Source organism: Mustela erminea, chromosome 6 (genome assembly GCF_009829155.1).
Source record: "Mustela erminea isolate mMusErm1 chromosome 6, mMusErm1.Pri, whole genome shotgun sequence".
NCBI classification, from domain to species: domain Eukaryota; kingdom Metazoa; phylum Chordata; class Mammalia; order Carnivora; family Mustelidae; genus Mustela; species Mustela erminea.
This window is the reverse complement of record NC_045619.1, coordinates 31,847,719-31,858,636: the sequence shown is the minus strand read 5'-3', so window position 1 is coordinate 31,858,636 and position 10,918 is coordinate 31,847,719. Positions and strand designations below refer to the sequence as shown.

General features: G+C 35.9%; 1 pseudogene; it reads left to right on the top strand.

Annotated features, from left to right (window-relative positions):
• Positions 1-10,131: 10,131 nt before the first annotated feature.
• Positions 10,132-10,664, top strand: LOC116593058 (annotated as a pseudogene).
• Positions 10,665-10,918: the final 254 nt, after the last annotated feature.

Sequence of the window (10,918 nt, the reverse complement as noted above, 5' to 3'; positions counted from 1 at the left end):
TTTCATTCATATATCTGATGAATCAATAATTGCTCATTTTCATAAAATGTTATGGATATTATAGTATAAGGATCACACTTGTTAAAATGAAATTTTATCTGAAAAGTAATTGTTAATGTATAACCTTAGAAAAATGATCTTATGCTTTATTATAAATACACCATGAAGTATGCTATGAATTATTACATAAAGTAGTAAAAACAGGGGATGTCTGAGGCTCAGTCAGTTAAGTATCTGCCTTTAGCTCAGTCATGATCCTGGAGTCCCAGGATTGAGTCCCAAATCAGGCCCCCTGCTCACTGGGGAATCTGCTTCTCCCTCTGATCTTCCCCCTTCTCATGCTTTCTCTCTCTCAAATAAATAAATAAAATCTTTTTTTAAAAAAGTAAAAGTGAACAAAAACACTCTAAAACTAAGAGACTAGTACTCTTCTGATGGCCTAAGAATAGCCATTTGGTGGGGTTTGATAGATTCAAATAGATCAGATGTGTTATTTTCAGATTCTATGTTCAACAAGTAACAGATTCAGGGAATATGAAGAATTAAATAAATTTCCTCTCATCCAGAGCTCTAACTAGGAGACAATGACACATGCAAACATCATTACAATGCAGTGCAATATGGATTTTCATATAATAAGTCCAGGTGTGGTGAGATCATTTATCATTATTAATCTGTGGATTACACAGAAAAAGTGTCTCAGAAGCAGTCATGTGGGAGAGGGATTTTAAAGGACTAGTAAATATTAACTTAGTTTAGAACAAACGAACAATAACAAGGTTAGTCAGAGGTTTGAAAGAAATAAGGGTCAGATAGAAAGAATACCCTGAATGTAGAAGTCCGGAAGTCACAGCCACACTCAAGGGATTACAAATATTTTAGTATAACTAGAGTGTGATTATATCAGTTTCTGAAGTGGAAGAGAGTGGGGAGAATGTATAGTGGATAGATCATCTATGCTTTTTTTATAGTTTTATCTTATAATAAAAGAGGTTGCCATTCAGTGTTTTTAAGCACCAAAGTGGAAGGACTGAAGTTATGCTTAAAAAAGACCATTGAAACAAAAGGTCAGAGGCATTGCAGAAAATAAGACAGATGAAAGTAAAGCAGAGTTTTGAGATTGTTGCAGAGTCCAGGTGAGAAATCATAAAAGCCTAATCTAAAGTAGTAACAAGGAAGATCCCCTCCCCCCGGAAAAAAGGAGAGTAAATTTTTAAAGACATTAAAAAGAATCAATCAAGGTTCAGTGACAGCCATTGCATTGGGTTAAGAGATAGGAAAAAATGAAAAATGACACTTGAGTTTTGGTCTTGGCAGACCCTTTACATTGTGGAAATATCCATCTGGAAAAGGATAAAGAGAAAGAAATAGGTCTGGGAGATTATGAATTCTCCTGTTCCAAATAACCAGAACAGCTAGTATTACGGTGACCATAAAAAACAAAACCTAAAACACACACACACACACACACACACACACACACACACACACCCCAAAACAAAAAACCCAGAGGCATCTTTTCCATGAGATAATGGGTAAAATAGAGCATAATCCCCTGCAAGGACAATGGTGGCTGTTAAGCAATAAACTAGTATTGTTTAATAGCATTTAAAACTAAAATGTTGGGCGCCTGGGTGGCTCAGTGGGTTAAGCCGCTGCCTTAGGCTCGGGTCATGATTTCAGGGTCCTGGGATCGAGTCCCGCATCGGGCTCTCTGCTCAGCAGGGAGCCTGCTTCCTCCTCTCCCTCTCTGCCTGCCTCCCTGCCTACTTGTGATCTCTCTCTGTCAAATAAATAAATAAAATCTTAAAAAAAATAAATAAATAAAACTAAAGTGTTACAGAATTTTTAAACAAAAGGTACAAACTGGACTTAACTGCACGAAACTTTAACTGTTAGGAACTTTATCATCTTTCTTCTTTTTCCTGCATGATTTCTTTGACAGAAACCTTTAATACTATGTTTCAATAAGAATGCAATGAAGTCTTCTTCAAGGGGATTACTCCTGTGAACTCTATACCTACCTGATTCCAGTAGAAAGATGGTACTAGGGGGAGTCTGAAGGGAAGACTTTGAGAAGAAAGGGAATCCCTTCCTTTAGGAAATCAGTTGAGGACTTTCCCTGCTCAGGATTTATTCACACTCTTGCCCTTCTTTATAGATACTTTGATTAGGGACACTGACTTTAAGGGTCTTCCTTTCTTCCTAGCTGACTTAAGGTAACATGGAGAGAAAATGAGCATCTGTTTCTTACAGCTTGACTTTACCATTGTCCCTGTCACAGAACACAGCATTACTCTCAGTTCACACTTCTACTTCACTTTCAGTGTTTGCTTGAAATTTATTTTTTAAATTACATTAATTAACTTGTTTAATAGTATAGTAACTTCTTCGTAACTACTACAGAATTGATGTTTATAGTGTTTGAAAACAAAACTACTTTATATGACATTATAAAAATAATATATGCTTCCTCTAAATAATTGTAACAATAAAAAAAGGTCTTAAAAAACATTTAAAATTCCTTCTCCCTTAGGCAATCTATATTAGTATTTTGATGAGTCACCTTTAAGCTGTGCATGTGTGTGTGTGTGTGTGTGTGTGTGTGTGTGTGTGCGTAGGAGGGAGGAGGAAGAAATACGAATTGATATGTAATTTTATATTCATGGAGTTATACTGTACTTCCAACATACTATTACGACATTTTCTTATTAAACAAAGCATTTTATCTATTTCCCCATGGGTACATAATCCCTCTCCCTGTTTGGATATACCAAAATTTTATTTTCCCACTCCCTTTTAATAAATTTGAGGCTATTTCCTTTTTATTTCAATGTAAAAAGTTCTTAAAAAGTTCTTCAACAGGGATCCTTGCCAGTTGTTTATCTCCTTAATGAAAAGAATCTTCTACGTATCGCCAAAATCCATAGCAGAAAAGCTGAATCACTCTACACATTCACCAACAGCACATAAAACTACCTCTTTTCCCATATCTTTATGTGGATGCTGTCTCTTTTTTCTCATCTTTGCCAACTTTTCATACAAAAGGTATCGTATGTTTGTACAAATGCCACTTAGGAGAACAACTTCCTTGGTCACCTTTTATAAGACAGCATAGCTCCATCCGACAGTCACGCTCTGTTTTGCTTATTCTTTATTCGTAACATTGTCACTAACTGACATACCATATATTTATTTATTATTCATTGTCTGCTTTCTCCCTCCTGGATTTATACACTGTCAGGGTGTAGGGCCTTGTTTCTTTTCTTTAGTTTTCTCTCTCTTAGCAACTTGAGCAGCTTCTGGCATGTAGTAGATATTCAAGATTAAAATGCTCAATAATTTTGAATGAATTTTTAAGAACATAATTTTTTCCTTTATGAATTATGCAATTCTTCTTCTTAAAGTTTATGATATACTTAATTCTCATTTTTATTTAATCAATCTTTTAATTCTTTGCTATGGTCCATAGATTAATGTGCCTATTTTTGAATTAGAATTACACACTTATTTTTACTCTAGTTCCCTAATACATTTGAAATTCTGAAAGGGCATGCTCCAGCCTTATTTTGTTCTTAGGATGTTTCTAATAATCTCTTTTCTTTATATTCTTGTAGATGATCTTTTGAACCATTTAATCAAGTTTCACCTAATCCCATTAGAATCTGAATTGAAATTGCACTGAATCTAGAGAAATATTTAGAGAAACTTGACATCTTTATTGTGCCTTCCTCTCTAAGACAATGCATGCCTGTATTTTCAAAACTTCATTCCAAAAAACACAGAACTTCATTAGCGTGTGACTGTAGAAAAGGCTATCATTTTCTTCACATACTGCCTGAGGATTTCTTAAAAGTCTACACCTGGGGATACTACACTTTTGTTGTCATTGTGAATGAGCTATTTTTCCATTATGCTTCTAAATGGTGTTTAAATTGCTCTTTGAAAGACCTTGCATTAGAAGCTCTCAAGAACACTACATTATATTGCCATAAAGCACACTGAAACTGAACTAAAACTTTATAAAAATGGTTTCAATAAAATATGGATTAGTAGCCTAAAAACGAACAAAATCAATTTATACTGACCTTGAGTTTAAATATTTATCTCATTTTCTTTAAAAAAAGGTGCCAATAAAAACATACCCCTAGTTCTCTAAATAACACCCACTGACCTTTACATTTAAGAAATATTTTAGAAGTAAGGTTGGTCATCTTTCCAAACTTTTAACATGGGGATTCTCTCTATATTTTCTCAACATATTTAAATGACTTAAAATTAAAATCCCAAGAATAGATGAGAAATAAATAAACATGGGCAATCAAACATGGTCACTCTACAGAATACGAACTGAAAGAACTCAGATAAGTCTTGACCTGAGGCAAAGCAAAAATTCTCATAGATGTATCTGTACACTTTTGTTTGTTTTATATAAACTCCATGATAGCCTTCACATCGTCGATACAAGTTGGGTAGCTCAGACATTAAGGAAAGAACTAGAAAACTTAAAATGAGTAAGGTTTCCCAAAGGTGTTTGTAAGCCAAACTATTGTTGCTGAGAGAATATGATTACTAATAAATGTTTTCACAATCAGTTGAGGGAAAAGTCTGAGTAAGAAGAAAGCTAAATTGTAGCCTTCTAAGTATTTCTAAAACAACCATAAGTTTAATATGTTATAGGACTTCTGGGTACTGATCACTGAATTGATTATAGCTTTTTTGATAGGCCAATTTCTTTATGCCTTATTTCCGTTCACAAATATAAACCATAACTCCTCCACTGTTACATTTGCCATGATCTGAATGAATCTTCCTGTGTAATTTCCACTAATCATTTTTATTCCCCCATCTGTGCAAAAGACTACTTGATATTACCAATTAACCATCTGCACATTTGTGAAAAGGCTGCACAGTGCCTGCTTATGTGAAACCAGCCATATCCCTTCCCATCAGAAGCCGAATTTGCCGAAAGAGGAGACGAAATAAATATTTTTAAGTGTTCCTTTTTATATTAAGTAAAGATACATGAAATGATTAATGTCGCATGATCAAGCTACGTAACATAAGCATAAACTCTAATATTTCAATGGTACAGTGTTATTCTTTGTGGGAGAAGAAAAGTTTTAAAAATTAATGCACAAAGTAAGGAGATGATTTTAAAGCAAAACTGTGCTAAATTGACAGTTTTGCCTCACAACATTTTCTTGGAAGATTAAAAGGCAATTTCTGCCAATTTTGCAAAAACACCTCCTTTTCTCTACTTTAGTTACTATCCCCTAGGCATCTTATATCTTTTCTAGTAGACTAAAATTCTATTCCTCTAGGGAATGAAGGAAGAACAAACCTCAGCATTTGATATTCACTGTGCCATGCTCTAGTTTTCTGAGATTTTCAAAAGAAGGTCTGTGACACTGGGGCCCCACCCTTTATGCCAGTTCTCTCTCGCTGCTCTCCCCACACTGGAGCCCACTCCCTCAGATGGAGGGCAGGCTTTCCTCTGCTAAGACAGTTTGAATGTTTTGTATCTTTCCTCACAAGTTCTTGTATCTTTTGAAATATTTGAATATACTTGACAAAACGAAATCACTTATTTTACTAATTTTCAAACATATTTTAGTTTCTAAAAGTGTCTTTAATGGGATTTACTCCACATGCTGCATATTTTAACAATCAGCTGTGTGGTTTCTTGATTGTGCTGCATATTTGAATATTTCAGCCTTTGTATATTTTTTGATTGAGACTCATACAAATTGCATCTTTGCAGAGAAGGTCTATCAGAAATTTAATGTTGGTGTCTAGAAGACCTCTCCCTTGCATGTGTGTATGCGTGTGTGTGTGTGTGTGTGTGTGTGTGTGTGTTGGGTGAGAGGTTTGCTGGTGTCTGGATAATTGCAGTTACAGATAAGCCTAGAGAAAATGCATTTGTTTGGGACTCCTGGGTGGCTCAGTTGGTTGGACGACTGCCTTCCGCTCAGGTCATGGTCCCGGAGTCCCTGGATCGAGTCTCGCATCAGGCTCCCAGCTCCATGGGGAGTCTGTTTCGCTCTCTGACCTTCTCCTCGCTCATGCTCTCTCTCACTGTCTCTCTCTCAAATAAATAAATAAAATCTTAAAAAAAAAAATTATTAAAAAAAAAATGCATTTGTTCTAAAAGAAAGATAAATACAAACTTCTAATTCTAAGTTCAGGTTACCAATGAATGGAACTATGCTTTCATGTAAAAAAGAAAAAACCTGAAATTCATTTATACATTTGATTTATTTGCTGTAACATTCATATGTCAGCACCCAATTTCTATACATGTGTATGTTTATATGTGAAGCATACTAAACAAACTCCCCAATGCCCTATTTTATAAAAATATGCTGAACTCAATAGGGTAAAATCAGGAGTTTCATTTTTCACTTGGAAGCAGCTCAGATGGTTCTTACTTCCCTGCCCTTGTCAGCAATGTGGTCAGAACTCAAAGTTTAACAGTCTCTTTTAGGCAATGAAATGTCTAGTCTAAGCTAAAAGAGTGTTTTTATCCTATATTCTATTTAAGATTTCTTTTCTCTCCCCAGACAAGGAAACAACAGTAAAGAGACAGTAAGCATGGTTTTTACTTTCAGTCTTTTTCCTCCCAATACTATGATTAGAATTTTAAAATGGAGGGAGGGAGTGTTTCAATCACTGGGGCTATTAATCTTTGTTGGCTGCCTGTATATATGTATCTTCCACTTCAAGTGTCTAAATGTTCAAGTACCATCTCTCTCCAACCCTCTCTCTGTGTCTGAATGTGTATTTGTGGATCCCTCACCTGAATTCACAGCCCTCTGCAGGGCACCAGACAAAAGTCTTCCTGGCTTTTCACAAGGGTCCCTCAGGCCTTGCCTCTGGCAATATACCCAGTCATAGACTCTTTCTACTAAAATCCTTTTAGTTGGTAAAATCCTTTCAAGATAGTGTTAAGCCAGCATACACTAAAGCCAGAGTTGCTGTATCTTAGCCCCACTATCAAGTCAAAAAGTTGTTGCCAATGGCTTTCCTCTTTTCACACTAGTTGGCGGGAGTTCCCAATCTTTAGGTGAGAATGAGGCCCAGTGACCACACACTCTAAATCTAAGGGCATTCTCCATGCTCTACCAAGAAATATCTTAAAACTGCAGCTCCACAAACAATGAGTCTAAAGATAACATTTCAGACTCTCAGGATAATCTCTCTGAGTGGGATGCTCAGGGTCCATTTCCCCTAACTGTGGTTTAGAGAAAGAGAGGGGCATTACCAAGTAATCTCTTTGCTTTCAAATTCCTTGAAATTCAAATTCTTTGAATCATCATTCCTACTAAAGAGCCTCTCTTATGTAGCATGCTGCAGTGACAATCACTGAACTAGTTGAGCTGCTATTAGTCCCACAAGAGTGTGTCAAGATCCCTTTTTTAGGGAGTTCTTAAAATTCATTATCCTTACCTATGAGAATAAAGCCCAGAATGCTGAGACCACAGGAAAGACACTAAAATACATCCTATTATATGCTAGCAGGAATTTACATATGTCACATCATATAATACATGACATTTTTATTATAGACATCTTTTTTTATTTTGTCTTATTTTTACCATTCTTTCCCCATTCTTCACTCTTTCACACCCAATGGTAGTAACCTCATAGATGTCCTTCAATGTATTTTACCATAATCATATAATTATATATATACACATATATATTTAATCATATATAGGATTTGTTAGTGTTCATCTGAAAAAAAAACAGTGTCCTATGGTCATGTGCACCCACTTTTGCAGTCAAGAATGCACTGTGAAATTCTCTCCCAGTCAGAAGGTAAAATTAAGTCTTTCCCAATTGGCTGCATGATAGTAGACCCAACCATTTGTCAGTGGAAGGACATTCCCTTTCTTCCTTCACTACAATGCTTTAGTAAGCATTTATTGATGTAATATTTTTATAGAATAGACTATCAAAAGCAACTATGTCAATTTTCAATTTCAATTATTTTCCAATGAAAGGCTATAACAATTCCTACAACCACCAGCAACAGATGATTTTTTCTCCCAGAATCATTGCCACTGGCAGTATTTAATCTTTTAAAAACATACTTTGTATTACTAATCTTCAGATTATTTTCTATTCTTCAAGCTACTTGTGATGTTGATGTTTATTAGTAATTTAGATATGCTGTAGCAAATTTTCTATTTAGTTTCATATATGCTAGCAGAAAAGCATAAAACCTCTAAGTCAGAGGAACGAGGGCTGCTTATTATTGACAAAAATGATAATTGCCAGAATACTACCTTAGTTCTGGTTCATGGACCCCCTGTTCCTACACAGCCACACAATTAGGGCCACATGTTGAATGCACACACAGTGGGAATGTGTTAGAAGAGAGCAAACCAGAGACTAGGAAACCCTGGGTTTTACCCAGCAGATTCTGGTAACTTAAATATTCTCTTCTGTAAAGAGAGATATTATCTTTACTATCCTGAGATGGAGGTGAAACTTCTCTAGGGATCTCTAGACATCTCTATTTTTACTATACTGGAATATAAATAAATATCAGCAAATTGGCTGCTAATATCTAGCCATGAAGTAACATGAAAGATTCATGAGTAATTAACTCTCAAGAAAGGGAAGGCCCTATTACATGTCTGCAAGGGTTTAGCATAGAAATCAGGAGTGGACAACCTGTTGCCCCCAACTCTGTACAATCTTTCTCCAAAGAGTATCATCAGGTTCTTCGAGAGAACTATTTGCAAATATTTTCTTAATAAAAAAAAACTAGGTCAGCAATATTGAGAATGGATTGGATGGGGGTAGAAAAGAATGGAAACATGCATATTACATAAAATGTTAAAACTTCAGGAAGAAAGATGACAAGTACCTGCACTAGGTCATGGGATGGACTCAAGTGATATTTTACGGATATAATAAACAAGAGTAGTGAGTAATGTGATACGGGGGATGATGCTAGGTATAGAATCAACAGAGCTGGTATTTCCGATTGCTGTTTGAATATACTGTGTGTGACTCACTCACTCAAAAACTTCAACTACTGGCAATTGTCAACAATTCCTAATGGTTCTCTACAGAACTGGGAGTTTAAAGCAGGATCCAAAGTGAATCCTTCTCGATTGACTCAGTGTACTGATTTACATAAGACTAAAGCAGCTGCCTCCATAAAGAAACTGAAGAAACAGAAACTGGTATTTTGTTGAAAAAAGGTATAAATGAAGTTATCACACAAACCACCTGGCTGCACCTGATATCCCTGTAATTAAAGACAATGTTGTTTCAAACCTCAGAGATTGATAAAGATTCAAACCAATGTCTACAAAAATTACATTAAGAAAAAAATAAAAGAAGTGTTTAATCAAAAACTTTCAGGGACACCTGGGTGGCTCAGTCGTTAAGGGTCTGCCTTCGGCTTGGGTCGTGATCCCAGGATCCTGGGATCAAGTCCTGAATCGGGCTCCCTGCTCGGCGGGAAGCCTGCTTCTCCCACTCCTACTCCCCCTGCTTGTGTTCCCTCTCTCTCTCTCTCTCTCTCTGTCAAATAAATAAATAAAATCTTAAAAAAAAAAAACTTTCAGTAAAAGATTAATAACTTTTTTCTTTATAAAACTTAAATTTCAAAATAAAAGTACATATGGCAATATAATCAATTATAAGAAAGTACTTAGAGAATTATATCTCAGTGGGAAACCACAATGTTTCAGACCAAAGAGTCACAAAGTTAATTTAAACTTTGGCCTCAACTGGTAAAAAAAAAAATATACAGAGTCACAGAAATTAAGAAAGGGTTATGGTCTATCTTCCTCTATGTGAGTCTACATTCTTATAAGAGTAGAAAAGAAAACATAGGCAATAATCACTTGGACATGGGCCATAGCAACGTTTTTTCTAGATAAGTCTACAGGCAAGGGAAATAAAAGCAACAGCAAATATTGGGACTAATCGAACTAAAAAGCTTTTCCACAGAGAAGGGAAATGATGCACTAACAAAACAAAAAGACAACCTATTCAACAGAAGATATTCTGCAAATGATATATCTGGTAAAATGTTACTATCTAATACATATAAAGAACTCACCCAACTCAGCACCACAAAACAATCTGATCAAAAAATGGCAGAGGAGTCTTTTCCTCTCTGGCTGCTTGAAGCTCGGCCACCATCATGAACAACACAGTAACTATCCGGACCAGGAAGTTCATGACCAACCGACTACTTCAGCGCAAACAAATGGTTATTGATGTCCTTCATCCTGGAAAGGCAACAGTACCTAAGACAGAAATTTGGGAAAAACTAGCCAAAATGTACAAGACCACACCAGATGTCATATTTGTATTTGGATTCAGATCCATTTTGGTAGTGGCAAGACAACTGGCTTTGGCATGATTTATGGTTTCTTGGATTATGCAAAGAAAATGAACCCAAACATAGACTTGTAAGACATGGTCTGTATGAGAAGAAAAAGACCTCAAGAAAACAGCGAAAGGAACGCAAGAACGGAATGAGGAAAGTCAGGGGGACTGCGAAAGCCAATTTTGGTGCTAGCAAAAAGTGAGCTGGAGATTGGACAACAGAAGGAGTAAAGATGCTGCAGTGGCTTTATCTGTGGTGATTGTGCAGATTTTTCATGAGAGGAATAATAAACTAAGAATGTTAATGTGTCAAAAAAAAAAATGGCAGAGGACCTGAAGAGACATTTTTTCAAAGACCAACAGATGGCCAAGAGACATATGAAAAGATGCTCAACATCGCTCATCATCAGGAAAATGAAAATCAAAACCGCAATGAGATATAGCCTCATATCTGTCAGAATGGCTAGTATGAAAAGCCAAGAAAAAACAAGTTTTCGTGAGGATGTGGATAAAAGGGAGCCCTTATGCATTGTTGGTGGGAATATAAACTGATGCAACC